The sequence below is a fragment of the Coptis chinensis genome, chromosome 1, assembly GCF_015680905.1.
Source record: "Coptis chinensis isolate HL-2020 chromosome 1, ASM1568090v1, whole genome shotgun sequence".
In the NCBI taxonomy this organism is placed as follows: domain Eukaryota; kingdom Viridiplantae; phylum Streptophyta; class Magnoliopsida; order Ranunculales; family Ranunculaceae; genus Coptis; species Coptis chinensis.
The window spans coordinates 42,113,456-42,130,618 of record NC_141456.1 but is presented as its reverse complement, the minus strand read 5'-3'; the positions used below and the strand labels follow the sequence as shown (position 1 = coordinate 42,130,618).

At 35.8% G+C, this 17,163-nt stretch overlaps 1 non-coding gene across 1 annotated transcript; it reads right to left on the bottom strand.

Annotated features, from left to right (window-relative positions):
* Positions 1-11,298: 11,298 nt before the first annotated feature.
* Positions 11,299-11,405, bottom strand: LOC147524083 (small nucleolar RNA R71). Its single transcript, XR_015206590.1, has one exon. It is a non-coding gene; the product is annotated as a small nucleolar RNA R71 (small nucleolar RNA).
* Between the last annotated feature and the right edge of the window lie 5,758 nt (positions 11,406-17,163).

Genomic DNA, 17,163 nt, shown 5'->3' with positions numbered 1-17,163 from the left:
ACCATATCCTAAGTGAGAATTTAGGCTCTCTTTGGATTGATATAGCCAGAAATTCACACCTATATGAAATTTATTATCCACTAGTCGCCCCACTGAGTTTTTCATTAGCCTTTTCACAAACACAAAATCCTTTACCCAATAAAACAAAAGAAAAAATAAAATCAGCCTACCTATCTAGATAAGTCTGAGAAATGGGATGAGTGAAGAAAAGAGAAGAGAAATGTAAACAAAAATTAGTTAGTTGTTTCAGAAAAGAAAAAAAAAAGAAAAGAAGTTTCCATCCAAAGAAAAGAAAAATAAAATAAAATAAAAACTCCAAAAATAGAATAAAAGGAGTCAAAAAGCCAAAATCAAAAGGCTAAGGATGGAAACAAAGTGTAGAAGCAAAGGAACAAGGTTTTCTCTAGTTACATAATATGAAAACCCTACTTTCTCAGACTTGTCTTTTTGAATATCCACTTCCTTCCTTTTTTAACCAACACCTACGCCCCGTATCACCTAATAAAGACCTCTAGCTCAATTAGGAATAGGTTGGTGTGATAGTAAGTGGTAGATGTGTTTGATCGACCTCGACTTCCTTAGATTGTCATTGAGATTATGAGGAAACGTGTGCCTACTACACACTGGAGTTAATAAGCTTGAGTGGAAAAATCAGAGTGTTTTGTGTTTTGACACATTCCTTGTGAGAACCTACTTAGGTACGCTACCCAAAAGTTTCAGAAATGGACCTGCCATTGCATTTCATATTATAGTTCATTGTATAGTTGTTTTTCTTAAGATGATTTAATTATTATACATTTATTAGCTTAAGTTTTAGAATGATCATTCTTGTTTAAATACTAGTGAGATGTATAGATCATTGAGACATAAATAAGGAAATAATAGTTTTATTTCTTAATCATTGTAGTATAAATGAAGTTTGTGAGTACCTTCACTAGAAAACTCTCATGAGGCTATAACTCGTCTACTAGAGAATTCCTAGTGGTTTAAGGCCTTGTTGCATATGGTCAATGCAACCGCATTCAACGAAAGGAGATTAGTTAGAACACTATTTTTGGTCACTCATTCTAATTTCTCATACTTGCTTGAGGACAAGCAAAATACTGTTTGGGGGTGGTTTGATAAGAGCCCAAAACTGTAGTCTTAACTCCTTTAACAATATTGCTTTAGACTAATTATTTGCTTAATAAGTAAGAGTTAGTACTGTTATCGTGTTTTTGTGTATTTCAGGCATTGGAGTCGAATATGTGCAAAAATGCGTCCTTTTTGCGAGATAAAAGAGCAAAGGTTGGTTGCTAAGAAGTTCTATGATTAAAGGCCAAAATTCAAGGAGAAAAAGCCTTTTTAAAGCCCGGTCAAAGCTGAAAAGTCAAAGTCAACGCGGGCAGAAATAGCGCATAAAAGTCAGCAGAACTTCCAAAGGCCGTATCTTTGGACTCAGACTTCATAATTGTGCCTACCTTATGTCAAAACGATCGGCTCGAAAAGAGCTTTCCAATGGTCCAAGTATTGACCCAATCAAAGAAGCAGAAGTGGGCAAAAAGTTCGTGGAAGTAAAATTCAGCTGAAAAGGCCTCTGTGGACTGAAGAAATTGGATTTTGGGCTCCATTTTACAGCCCAAAACATGGCTCCTCAGCCCATGCATGAAAAAGTGGATTTGGTCTCCTCCATTTGTATGGAGAAGACTTAGCTCTTAAGATTACCTAGATCTAGATTAGAAAAATTAGGTTAGACTCCATTAATTAGTTAGAATAGCTTGTTTTAGATCTAGTTTTTACCTTCAATTAATTAGTGTTAGAACAAAGTAGATTGTTATTTAGAATCACTATTAGTTTTATAATAAAGTATTAGTTTACATTTCAATTTAGTTATTGATTAAATTTTTATTTAGTTTTAGTTGTTTTAAATTCATAAATTAGGTTATCTTCATTTTGATTCTTAGACTATTCTTAAAATTATATTTATAAAGTTTAAATTAGTTATTAAATTATGACTTGTTATTATTGTCCTTGTGTTGGGAATGATAGTATAATGATATTAGGCTAAAACCTCCATTAGAGGAGGTTAAGGAAGCCATGTGAGGATGATTGTTTGTTAGAGTAGTTGTTATTTAGAATGGAAATTTCACATCTCATTACTCTCACCATTGTTCCTTGTGTTTGATTAATTGAATTCGTATTAAGTCTAGATAGATTAAGAGTGAAACGATTTCGTACTCTATATATTGCATGAATATATATGTGAGAGTAGGAAATAAATAATTGATACTGTAAGAATAAGGTTAAAGTAAATCTAATTGAGTTTTACGGGTTATCACTACTCTCTTGTGTCATCACTCAGATATTTCACTCTTATGAGGCTTTTTAGGCTAGATGCTCATAGGATATGTATTAAATACTCTAACCTAGGTCGCAGAAAAATACTGCCAAGTATAATCATAGATGCTCATGCAAGATATTCATGAAAAGATGCAATGACTATTACCTACACATTAATCTAAGTTTCAAAAATTAAATCCTAATTCAAGTACTATGTGAGATTTCTAGACTAATATCATCATGGAGAAGGGACTAATACCATTATCTCTAAGTGCATAGTATAAACTATTTTTATGATTTTTAACATTTTATAAAAAAAAGTGTGTAATATACAACCTAATATGTGCATAAACATTTACAACGTGTTTCTATATCACCTCCAAATAGAATCATGTTTTGTCCTAAAAGTTTGGACTGAAAATAAAGAATATAGAGTACCATAGAAACGTGCTTGTAATTGGGAGCACCTGAAAAAGAAAGTTAATCTATACTAATATAAAGAAATAAAAACATACACAACTTCTATATGAGTTCCACCCGTTATGGGGATAACATGAAATAATAAATAGCGCTTGGAACATAAGCAAACTCCAACAAAAATAAAATAATGCCATAAGTTCACAAATCTAGCATGCGTATATTGTGGCTCCTATAGGATTAGTTTCTGAAATACCGTGAAATAGTGAAATTTTTCGAAATTAAGGTACCTAATTACATTATGCATCCCAATTAAATCAACAAGCCCTATGGGTTCTATATTTCGATATTTATACATGTAATTTTAATACGTGAACGTACAATGTGCTAAAATTAAATATACCACCCCTAAACAATTTTGGAGAAGGGGGTTCATTAAATAATTCAATAATACAATTAAATTACGTAACTTACTAACCTAGACTCTACTAAAGTAAACATGAAAGGCAAAAGCATGGAAAAAAGTTTTGAAATGAAAGACTAAAATACGCCACCCCCAAACAAAATTTGAAAAATCTTTTTAAGTTTGAAAATTTTTGTGGCCTATACTCCAGAAAAGTGGTATTGTACAAAAACTTGGGTATTTTAAAGTCAGATTCCCTAGACTTACTAATATATGTTTATGTTTTTAATTTTTTTAATTTTTATATGTTTGATTTTTGGAAAAACAAAATTACGAGGAAGAAAAAAAAATGAAACTCACTCCATAGAGCGACACTACTCAAACAACGAGAAAAAGTGAAAGAGATGAATGCATGAGTTACATGAAATATTGATTAAGGATCTGGAACTTACAACCACACACTCTAAAAAGAAGGTCCGGTTACCTTAACGGTGTACTCCTATAACATAAGATTGGAATGAAGTACAATGAAAAATAAATGAGTCTTTTATAGTCAGATACTCGAGACTTTATCTAATATATATATTAACATGCAATTTACCATATATCAATAATCTAAAGAGTTGTGAGTCTTTCCATAAATCATTAACATAGAATGCACCCCCAAAAATAATCAAGCACCAAGGTTTTGTACAATATGGCTTAGTGGAATGGGAGCGAAGTCTAATGGACCTAGAACTTAATCGAGCATGCATTTTCTTCTTTTTCCTCCAACGAAAGGGTATCCAAGTAAATGATAGTGAGAAAAAGAATAGTTGTGGTTAATACTTGGATTATGGATAAGTGTTGGAAGGAAGGGGTGGAAAGAATGAGAATGTGGGTTTAGCACAAAGCTCATTAAAAGGGTATGGTTGTACTGTCTTACATCTGAAAATGAAGGGATCGGGTGGCTTGTCCTTAGGTATTATTTCCGTATCAAGAGGGTTTAGAAAATCATGAAGCATAGGAGAAGCAAGAAGGTCAAGTGCAAACTCAAGGTTCCTTTGAAAAGGTGGAGGGCGGGGAACATTGGTCATGGAAGGTGAATGAGTGACATGAGGATGTGAGGTGGGTGAATGGTGCTCAGCTAGTATTCTTAGTTCTATATCATTAGAAACCTTGAGATATGCAAGACATTCCTCAATAGGTGGGTCAGAAGAATGGTTGGGATAGAGGGTGAAAAATTCATCTTCTGCCATGGCGTCAAGGGATAAATGGATATTAATAGGAGGGGACTCGCGAGGTGGCAATGAAGGGTTGCAAAAGAGTTGATGGAAATCTTCCTCAATTTCATCTATGTTCAGGGAGTCAAAATTTTTATCTTTGTCTTCTTCGATCCCTAAGAGGGGTATCTACTAGTGTGGGGATGAAAGTAACGGCCGCATGATCAGCTCCCAAATCTGTGTTTTATTACCCGTATATTGATGCATTACAGTCCCTCTCATGCTTAACGAAAAGACAACTCATAGCTTTTACTACCTTTTTCAAGTTAAGGAGTATTTTAGACCACTTATCATAAAATCTGTGTCTTAGTACCAAAAGGAGCATTAATCACGCTTATTATGAAGACCAGTAGCTGCTATGGACAAGTGTTGAAAAAGTCAAATCAATTGGTCAAAGTCCTCAATTTAGAAGACCAAAGATGGAGGTCATTATTTCAAATTATGAAGACTTATCCCGAAACCTATCTTGGTCAAGAAGGTACCAAAAAGCAAAAACAAAAGCAAAAGTGAAAGGGGTGAGGTGTCTAGTTTATAATGGATGAGGGCAAATCTATAAATAGCAAATTTAAGAGTATATAATCAAAAAGCAAAGGAGCTAGAACTCATCCATTGTCTTAGGATCCAAACACTAGTAGAAAAAAGACTTTTTGTGACTGTCTTAAAATGTTATTTGTGACTGTTCTGTTTGAAATGGTCACAAATAGCAGAAAAGGGTTTTTGTGACTGTTTTAAAAAGTTTTTAGTGACGTGCGTTTTCGAAACGGTCACAAATGGTTTTTTTTTCTAAAGAAGGTGTATATGTGTGGAGAACTATTTGTGACTATTTTACTAAAATAGTTACATATTATCCGACCTTAAGTGACCGTTTGACCAAATATTTGACCCAACAAGTTTTTGGTCTAGTGCGCCCACAACTCTACTAAAAAACAACTAATTTGAAACATAACAAAGCCACGTTCACTCTCACCTCCCTCTGTCTCCCACTAACTTTGGATTCGAAAACTTTTGTTGTGTCATAAAATGTTGTGAATTTGGAATTTCACTGTGACAATTTTTGTTTCAAAATGTTTTCCAACCTGCACAAAATTTTTGGTTATCTCTCGCCCATTTATTCTAATAAGAATGCGAACTCCCCGTAGTAACCGTTTTTTGGTTCAACAAGTTTTGGATAAAAAAATATTCACCCTCAAATTTACAATATTTTGGTCACCCTATATATCTGCCTGAAACAGTTTCTTCTTTCCAACAAACTCTTCTTCTCTTTCCTCGCACCGTTTCCCTCAACAAATAAACCAAACACATTCCCAACAAATTTATTCACCAAAATAAACCAAACTTATTCCCAAAAAAATTCTCTTAAATATTCCCAACAAAGCTTCTAAAAGGATTTTTTTAAATTTGTACGATTTGCATCCAATCTCTGTGCATTTATTTTGAAAGGTATGTTTTCTCACTTGTTTAAGCCTTCAATTTAATGGCCATGTTTGATTTCCTTCTTCTCTCCTTTCTTCTTTCCTGTTTGTCGGCACATCTGATTCATTTTTGGAATATATTAAATTTACCTTATAGTGTGTATAGAGTTAGGTAAGTTGTGCTTTGTATTTCATAATACACAATCGGCCATTGGTTTGTTTTGGAGTTAAATGGCAGACCAGTTGGTGATCAAATCGCGTGTGCTATTTTTCTTTTACGTTTTGCGAGATCAAATTCCTTCATGTACAACTCACTTCCAGAAGACAGTTCATCTCCAATATCTTCCTCTCCACCACTTACTAATCTCTAATCTCACTCTCACTCTCACTCCATAACTAGTTTTATGTTATAGGTTTTCTCTCTCTCAATGTAAACTATTTTCCTTAAATTAAATCGATCTGCAATGCTTTGCCATGTTTTGATTGCAAGTCAATCGTCTCATGCCATGGAAGAGGTAAGATTAATAATTTCTTCTTCCTCTTATCCTAAGTTGGAGATGACTTAGAAAACAGTTTAGACACTAAACTTTGAAGCAAGAGTAGGATGAATCTATCACTTCCTTTCATCTTATGTGTTACATTTGACTAATTGTAATGTGGCTTCTGTTTTTTGGCTTCTCACATTACAAATGTTGAGATAAAATGAAATTATTATCTTTATAGTTACATTGTTTGCATAAATCACAAGTAGTGGTGCAACTGAGGATGGAAGCAGTTGATGCTAAATAATCCAAGGGAAGCAAGCCAAGTCATTTTAGTTTGAGGTGCTGCCATGCTGCCAAGATTTTTGGTAGATAATTAGAAGGACTTCTTATTAGACTCCTTTCCTTGATGTGTTAGTGTTGTGGTATGATATTTAAGGAAATGACAGTAGCTATTTTGGGCATTTAGCTAGCATTAATCTTTATGCACCGTTTGTCGTCATTGGAGTTAACTTTGTCTTAACGGCCACAATGGCTTCCTTTTAATGTTCTAGTCATTTTTGCAATCTCTATATGATATTTGAGTTTCTAGGCTTCCTTAATTTTACTAAAAATTTACAATTAATAGAATGCACTCAAATAGTCAAGGACTATATTAGTTTGTGGTATTTAGAGTTACATATAGGCTGATAGTATAGTATTAGTGATGGTTTGACATTGTTACTCAGGCATCTTGAATATAGTGCCCCATAGTCAAGTGCATGTCATATTGTCACGATTTGATATAGGGCTACTGCCAAGGAATAAGTTTCTGTCATAACTCATGTTAGTTATATTTGGATGCTACCTAAGTCCTGGTGATATGAAGTAGGTGATGGTCGCCTAGATTCTATCTTAAGCTCTTATGTTATTTTGTTTAGGGTCAGGGAAGTAAAGAAGGAATCTAGTTCAGTTGCATGTAGTTTCATGGCTGTGCTCTTTGAACAAGGACTTGGCTTTGGCCCTTTATGAATATCAAGTGCTTCTTAATTACTTGGTATTTTTTTTTTCCAATAATTCTTTTGTTTATGCTACTATACTTGGCTATATGATGATTATTTTCTCTTGTTTCCATGTTTATATGATGATTCTACTGTAGAATGTTTCTTATATTTCAATGGACATCATCACCAAGTTTCATTACTTGTCGATGTATGTGCTAAAAGCTACAAAACTAACAGGTTAGACTGTTCAAACTGAAATTTTTATCGTTCATATACTTACACTGATAATGAATTTTCGTAGTTTACTTTTCGACTCGTAGGCACTTAAAATTGATTAAAGTGTATATATACATTTTTTTTCATCTCCTTGAGGGTAGGCTAAAGCATTAGCAGTATGTTTATTTATTTATATATAGGTGTTTTGTACTTGGTTGTAAGCATTTGAGTTATTCACAAAGGGTTTGAGTTGTACATGTGTTCCCCAAGAACAATTAATAGGTATTGGACCTAAGTCTATCTTGGTTTAACTTAACAATGGATATATTGTTTGTTTGCGATATCAGGGCTTCTTATAAGATGTTTATAATGACTTGTAGCTTGTTTCAAATAGTTTTGGTCGACTTACCCCTTAGATATATTAACAGTTGCAATTCTGCTTATTCGCATAGGTATTTATGATCTTGAGTTAACTATTTTGCATTCGACTATCATACCTACTAATGATTTAATTTAAATCCTTAAGAAATATCTTATATAATTTGTGCATGCCTAGATTACTTGGTTACCTTGTATATCGGTGCATTTACTGGCTATTTTATATCAAGTTATATCGAGTGTCACCACCTCTTTTTAATTGTAGGATTCAAGTGGGCTAGTGTGTTAAAAGATGTGAGACAGGATTTTGGGGTTCCCTTGGAGAAATGAATGCTACCAGTTGGGAAAGCGCTATGGATTTGTCCAATTTGTTCATATGTGGGTGATCGACTTTGACAAGATTATGTTATTATTTCATTTGGATTTGGATTTGGATTAGGATGATTATATTTATATGAATTAGATAGGAAATATGTTATTTGATTATATTTATATGAATTAGATAGGAAATGTGTTATTTACTTCATTACGTTTTACGATTAAGTACAAATATATATTGGTTATCCAAGGGGATTGGAATGTTTCAATGAAATTAGGAATATATATGAGTGTTACTTGAAATTTAATGGATCATATTCAGATATGTAGTTTATTCAGCTGTGTAGTTTATTGCAGGTCCCCAATTTTGGTGGTTTTTATATATATTCACATTTTTTTAATAAAAAATAATAATATATACATATCATTATTTAATCCAAACCGTCATGACTAATGGTACTTTTTATGACTGTTAAAAAGGATGAATGCATAATAATTTATTTAAAACCATCACAAATGATATGATTTTTTGTGACGGTTTTTGAACAATTGTTAGTATTTTTTTATGGTTTTATGACCGTTAAAAAGGATGGATGCATAACCGTTTATTTAAAATAGTCACAAATTATATGATTTGTTGTGATGGTTTTTGAGCAGTCGCTACCATTTTTTATGGTAGAGAGAAGCTAGTCTGGAACAAATATTTGTGACGGTTTTGGGAAAAAAATAAATGACTCTCACTCCGTCACGGTTTTGGGAAAAAAAAAAAACAGTGACAAAAGACTTTTTGTGAGTTTTTTTAACAGTGATATAAAGTTTTTTTTCTTATAGTGAAACCATTTGATTTGTTTATTTTCTTGTCTTGTTTTTTTTATTCATGTTTTTAATTTCTTGTTCTTTTATTTCATTTTATTTCAATCAACTTGTTATTTCAATTCCTTTATTTCAATCAACTTGTTACTTGTTCTTTGTTTCAATCTTTCCTCTTGTTTGCTTGTTTTATATCAATGTTTTAATCAAACTTCCCCTTTCATGTTTCTAAGTTATTTCAATATAACAATCAAAGCTTTCTAGTTTTAGCTTAGAACCATTCTAATCTCTAAGAGTGTACCTTTCTTCTTCATATCTCCCTCACTCAAACTCTAAACAATTTAGGATGAACCCCAACTTCTAATCTAAACTCTTTTGAAGTATACTCACTACAAGATTAAATTTTCAAATGCCGCCGCCGTCATGGATTGAAGGAGTGAGAGTGATTGGTTGAGAATCTAATAAGGGAGTATCATTCCCATCTCTCCATTTCTATTTTTTTTTTATTCATCATTTCATTTTTATTGTTTCTCTGTATTGATCTACTTTCTTGCAAATCAGGATACGGAACAAATAACCTGGAAAGGAGTTGAAGACATAGAAGAAAAACCGACGAACTTTGCCTACACCGAAAGGGCGACCGCGCCCTAGCTTGCGGGCAAACGTCCGGCCACCTCAACAGAAGTGTGTGCTATTTTTTTGTAGTCCAGTTCATTGGTGACACACAGTTGTACTCCGAGCCCAGATTTTGTAATAGAGTAGGAGAAAACAGTGGAACTTTGTTGTAATAGTTAGTGATAAAAAGAAAAACGGAAAAAAAAAAATGTTTTTGATTGATTTCTTATGATGAACATTAGTTAAACTTGGTTTAAGTTTAATACTTACCAAGGGATTAGAGTTTTAATTGCCTTGGGAAGTTCAAGTGTGTGAGGCAAGTTATGGATCATAGCTCACACACTTTGAATCAACTTGGTAATCAACACTCTAAGTCTAATTGACTCTAGTTAACCAAGGAGATTAATCTAAAACTAGTTAATTAGATTAGTATAATCTTAGTTTAGTTTTAAGTTTGAGCCCCTGAAGGCAAAGTTGTATAAATTCTCAAAAATCCAACTTGTGGGCTTTTTAAGTATGCCTTTATTTGTAACATAAAACAGGGTAAAGCTTGAAAGGTTGGCCCTAATTCTCAGATCAAGCGCCAACCGACGTCGCCTTCTCCTCAAGCAGCATGTAAGCACAGCTTGAGAGATAAATTTTAAACCTCCTTGAAGCACAAGTAAGAGGATACTTGTGTGTTCAAGCATGCTTATGTGATTGTTTGAAATTTACTTTCCGCACTACAATTTACATTCACGCATAAGGCTGAACCCGAGCCATAACAACCATTGGGAAGTCATTCCCCAATGTAGGTAAATTGGACATTGCTTGATTCTTGAAGCCCTAGACCAAAAAAATTAATTAAAATCAATCAACTAGAGCCCAAGTAGTCACGCTCCTCCAGAAAATGATAAAAATATAGCCACAAGGATTTAGAGTAATTAATTACCAGATTCTAGTGGACCAACTACCTTCCTCACTCCCCTCCCCCAGATTCATTGTGAGTGAGATTCTTTGTAGCACACCACTTGGTGAAGTGATTGCCTACTCTTCTGAGACGTGTAGTAGAGCCATCCTAGTTACATGCCGAACTGTTCCTCTAAACAGGGCATAATAAAATATAGACCAAAAACAAAGTTTTCAAAACTCCATACTTGCAAAAACAAATTTCGATTGCTTGAGCATACATTGCACCGTTTGCGCATGTTAGGATAGTTTTGGGGTCTTACTAAAAGTGTATGATACTACGTTCAGGCACTTCTAGTATTAGCAAGAATAAAACTTACTCACATAGAATAGTTCGTCGCCCTAGACAATCTCCTATTTCTAGTCCTGCATCTCTTAGGATGGTTGATGAAGTAGTGCAAGCTGAAGAGCCTCTCTCTAACTTCTACACACCATTCAAAGATGGACCTCCATTTTGTATATGACTCACACCGCTTACAAGCAATTTTAGGATTCCACCGAACATGTTCAATCTTCTACCCATCTTCCACGAGTTAGAACACGAGTTACCGTACGAGCACCTACGCCGGATACATGAAGTATCTAATACCTTTCATCATCCGGGAGTCACCAACGATCAGGTTAAGCTACGAGTGTTTCCTTTCACTCTAGCTGGTAAAAGTCACGTTTGACATCTCTCACAGAAGGTTGTGTTCTCCTTCATGAAGAAGTACTTTCTGCCGAAGAAAATAGAAAAGATAAAGAAGCAAGATACAGTTCTTCAAACAGAGTCCGAGTGAGACATTTTTCGAAGCATGGGATAGATTCTCTGACCTACTCCATTTATGTCCTCACCATAAACTAGAAAAATCCACTCTTGTCAAATGTTTCTTCAAAGGCCTTCTCCCATAACACAATGTAACCTTTGACATCATGAGTAATGGTAATTTTTGGGATATAGGTGCAATTAAAGCCTTAAACTTTCTTGAAAACCAAGCTGAAAAAAGTACCCATTGGGGTGACATAAACAATTCCAGAAAAACCCAACCCAGTACAACTAAGGCTAGTTGTATTTTTTAGGTGAAATCAAATCCAGAAATCAAAACCCTAATAGAAACCCTCACAAGAAAGATAGATGCCCTCACAAACAAACAAAAAGACCAAACCCCTCATTCTGTCATTAACGTAAATACCTTACCATGCAATTTTTGTCTAAGCTTAAATCATGTAGATGCCACCTGTCCCTTGATCACAAACCTATCATCACTTCAGCCAGAAGAAGTATGTGCTTTCAATTTACCAAATGCACCATGGAGACAACATCCAAACTTGGCATGGACTAACATTCCACAAAACCAAACACCACCAGGTTTCAACAAACCAACTAATACCTTTAGACAAGGACAAGAACAAGGTACCTATAACAATCAAAACAAAGCATTGGTTCCATCCCAGTTTAACCAGAACTATCAAAACCAACCTATCAACAACCAAAGAGACCTAGTTCCCGTTACACCATCAACTAGTGTCCAAACAGATAAGCCCACCGAAATAATGATATTTGTCATGCAACAGCAAAACCAGATCCTAGCATCTATGCAACAATCTCTAAACTTGTTAGCCCAAGAGCGCAGCCAGAAAAGTTCATTTCCAGACCAAAAAGTTCAAAACCTTCTAACCCAAGAGATTAAGGCAGTCACAACGTTGCAATCTGGCAAAATTATTGACAACAAAGTAGTCTTACTAGAAGACCCTACACCTATAGAGATAACCATTCTAGCACAAAATCTGGAAATTCCAAACCAAATACCTCCACATATCCCTAGCAATGTTCCAGTCCCTAAACCATCAATTCCTCCACCTAACCTAGTCAGATAATACAAACCAAAGGCACCTTTTCCAGCTCGCCTAATGACACCCAATGAGGATGAAAATTTTGATGAAATCAGAGAAACATTCAAAAGCCTAACCATAAATCTGCCATTTCTCAATACCATAAAACATTTATCCAAGCATGCTAAGTTTCTTAAGGATATGTACACCAACAAAAGAAAAACTAGCATTCCGAAAGATGCCTTCCTTACATAACAATTTCCATCCCTCATAGAGACCAACGAAATCGTCAAATATAAAGATCTTGGTCATCCTACCATCCCTTGCACTATAGGAGACAAGTACATTGCTACTGCCTTGGTTGATCTTGGAGCAACTGTTAACCGCTTTCCATACTACCTTTTTAAACAACTAGGTTTCCACGAGCTTACACCTACCACCATGATATTGCAATTAGCTAACCGATCCATCAAATATCCAAAAGGAGTGGTCAAAAATGTGTTTGTCAAGGTTAAAGATTTTTACTACCTTGTTGATTTTGTTATCCTCGACACCGAAATTGCTCATGACGCCATACCCATCATTCTAGGGTGCCCATTCTTGGCAACTGCCAATGCCCTCATAAATTACCGTAATGGATCTATGACCATGCCTTTCGGGAATCTCTCAGTAGAAGTCAATGTTTTTAAGATGATACAACAATAGATGGAAGAAAATTTGGATGATGAAGTTAGTATGATAGACAGTGTAGTGCAAAAGTACTATAACCGGACTTTCCCAGAAAATGAGGTGCATCAGTTCTTATTCTTCAGAGATTTAGAGTTTGATATGGATCAGTATAAAAAGGTTGCCTCAGTAGCTTTGGAATCAGTTCCCTTATGCACTTCAGATGATGAGTTACTTGAACAGAAAGAGACATCACCAGCCAAGGTGTTTTCAATAGGAGAACAAGATCCTGTAGAGACATTGTTTCCCACAACGCCTACTCCTACTCTTAAGCCTCTCCATCCTGACCTAAAATATATCTATCTTGATACAGATGGTACACATCCTATCATCATTTCATCCCAGTTGTCAAATAAGGAAGAGGAGCGCCTGAATAGAGTGATTCAAAAACATTGTTCTGCCATTGGTTGGTTTCCTGATGATATAAAGGGAATTGATCCAAAGATTTGCACCCACCGATTCACCTGAAAGAGAATGACAAGACCTCTAGAGAGCCACAACACCGGTTAAATCCAGCTATGAAAGAGGTAGTAAGGGCAGAGATCCTAAGATTACTAGATGTTGTTATCATTTACCCCATATCGGACAGTGAATGGGTCAGCCTTATCGGACAATGAACGTAGTGGCCGACCACCTCTCTAGGTTAACTGATGATAGTGACACTAATTTCGAACCCATTTTAGATTTTTTTCCTGATGAGCACCTTTATGCGATCCTCTCTGCACCCTGGTATGCTGATATTGTGAAATATCTGGTAACTAAAGAGACTCCGCCATTGTGGAATTGAAATCAGAGAAAGAAGTTTTTGGCTCAAGTAAAGTACTATCATTGGGATGACCCATATCTTTTCATGTACTGTTAAGATCAAATCATCCGACGTTGCATTCCATAATGGGAACAATCTACCGTTCTTTCCTTCTGCCACGAGCAGGCTTATGGAGGGCATTTTAGTGCCAATAAAACTGCTACTAAGGTCTTATAATGTGGATTCTGCTGGTCAACACTCTTTCACGATACATTTCTTCATTGTAAGGCATGTGCTCGTTTCCAACATCTCGGCCGTATTTCTACACATAACATGATGCCCTTAAATCTCATTCTCATAGTGGAGATTTTCGACATCTAGGGAATAGATTTCATGGGACCTTTCCCAACTTCTAATGGTTTCATTTACATCCTAGTAGCCGTAGACTATGTATCTAAATGGATTGAAGTCGTACCATGTCATAATAATGATAACAAAACAATCACCGAGTTTATAAAAAAAAAAAATCAGGTTTGGTGTCCCAAAAGCCATCATCAGTGATGGTGGATCACATTTTTGCAATAGTGTTTTTCAGCATATCATGAAAAAATATGGAGTGGCCCACAAGGTTGTAACTCCATACCATCCTCAAACAAGTGGTCAAGTTGAAGTCTCTAATCGAGAGATTAAATGTATCTTGGAGAAAACAGTTAATCTAAATAGGAAAGACTAGACACATCCGAAAATCATTCCTCGTTTAGGTAAGAGTTCATATGCACGTAAGAGACAAGCTAAGAGAGAAGGTTGGTGCTTGAATTGTCAAACACCAACTTTCCCCGGTCTTCAACCTTATAATAATTATGTTTATAAAGTCTACATATGTTATCCCCCAGTGCATTACGCTCAGTCTAAGACAGTAATCCAACCATCTGGTTGGGATTGACTCAAGTTTTGAAAAACTTCCAAGTCTTGGGGATCTGACTTAAAATGACCCACCGTTTTAAAAGTTTCTGTCAAACTTATTCAAAACCCAAAAAAATTAATTAAAATTTTCTTTCTGTTATCTATACATATTTCCCTACAGTTCCTATACAGTTCTTTCGATCATCTGTTTCTCATCTACCGTTGGATGTGAGTGTATTCTATACCGTTACGTTGCATTTCTGATGTTGATCGTTTGGTACATCGATCAGCTCTTGAAGTTGGCAAGGCACTGAGGACAAGATCAGAATTTCCTGATTCATTTAGGCTTGGGCCAAAATTTCAAACTTTTAAAAGAGGCATGTGCCATGTAACCCTTAAGACCACTCGATCGCCCCTTCCCTTCTTCTCCATCCTAAAAATTCCCAACCCTAGCCGCTCCACTTAGCTCGCGTTCACCCCCTCTGAGCTCGCGACCGTCCATATACCTCAAGACACCACCACTCCAAAATTTTACATCCTTCCCATTTTTCAAATCCCTACTCTAAATGGCTTGAATTCTTAAAATCGTGCTGGAGCAGAATTTCAAGACTTATTCTATTCCGATCTGTTTGAAGTGCACTTCAAGGCTAAGATAAAAATAAAAGGATGGGAACCCTTGGTTTTGTTGGAAGATATGGTATATTCTCCCTCTCTTACTCTTTCATTTTATAATTGCATGGTTAGAGGGAAGGATGACCACATTACAGTTGTTAAGGAAGGCCGCTCGCTGGAGCTCACCAAGGAGGTGGTGAGTGGTGTTCTGGGGATTCCTCTGAAGGTTTATGTTTAGACGGAATAGTCCCCAGACGGTAAGACCATCGATGTGATGATGGTAGAGATGCTTCTCAAGGGGGTTAAAAACCCCAAGTCTCACTACGCTTACCAGAGTTCACTACAAAGGAACCAACTAGCAGTATATCAGTGGACATCATACAACCTGCTAGGCTCGGCCAAGCCTTTGGATATAGGTAAGGCAATGCTTCATATTTTATGGATTCTTCAAAAGTAGAATAACAGCTTCTGCATCGTCTCCTTTATCTTTGAGCAACTCCGCAAACCGAAGAAGACGTCTGCCCCTCTACCAGTGCTGATCACCAAGATCATGCAGAACTGGGGGTTCTAAGCCACAGACGCCTAGTGGAGGTCAAGGATGCTAGCACAGGTCCTATCTATGCCCACTGCGACCAGAAGTCCTGGCTTCCACTTGAAGCCAGAGCTGCTGAGTAAGCATGCCTGACTAAGAAGGTGGATTACTTCGTTGAAGATGCCACTCGACAGTTCACTCATCCCATGGATGGAATTCACTTCTTCCATGGAGGCTAGATGATTCTGCACTCATATCTGCACCAGCTCAGGGAAACTCAGGGTAACATCATAGTGGAACAGCGGAATATCAGAGCGGAGCAGCATACCCTTAGAGAGGAGCAGGGGACCTTCTAGCTGGAGCAGTGATGTTTTCAGCGCAGTGTCACTAGAACACTGTAGAGCATCAGAGATGTGCTCCCGCATAGTGATAGACATGTCAGGCCTCGACGTCAGCAAGGAGAAAGATCTTCTAGACGTCGAGACGAGTATTACGTCTAGAAGATCTTTATAGTTAGATCTATTTATTTTTATGTTTCTTTTTCATGTGTATGACGTAGTATAAGTTTAACTTTATGTGTTAATATTATATGCTTATTTTATTTTGCTTATTCTTGTGGAATTTGGTTTATGAGTAGAAGGTAAAACAGATAAATCATGCCAAAACTTTCCATTTTTCTTTCATACATTTCATGTTTTCAAAAATAGAAAAACCCAAAAAGATTTAATAGTAGAATAAATATCCCTAGTATAATAAACCATGTATTTCTCGTTCTATATCAAAGAACCCAAGCCCCAAACTTATTTGGGGGTGGTGTATTTTCATCTTGAAGAACATAATACAAGTCTTTCACCATTTTTGCTCATGTTTCTATGGTAATCTCCTTTCTTATCTCTTCATACGATGACAAACATAGTTGTATCATATAGTTTTTTTTAAACAATAAGCTGGGGTTAGGCTAACCCCCACCTGTATTCTATTAATCATTAACCATTTCATACATAAATTTTTCCACACGCATCATCATTTACAATACATTGTAATCTCTGATCTAATAGGGGAACAAATTGCAATACAAAATCAGTTGCATCATGAAGGGACGCTAGGTAGTATGCAGCTCGGTTCACCTCTTTATACACGTGAGAGAAGGAGATGAAATTGAATCTGCTCCTCTTCATATCAATAGCTTTGAGTATATACAGGCAGTACCATAGAGGTTTTTCCACTTTGTTGATTGCATTCACCGCTCTCAAGGAGTCTGATTCCAACT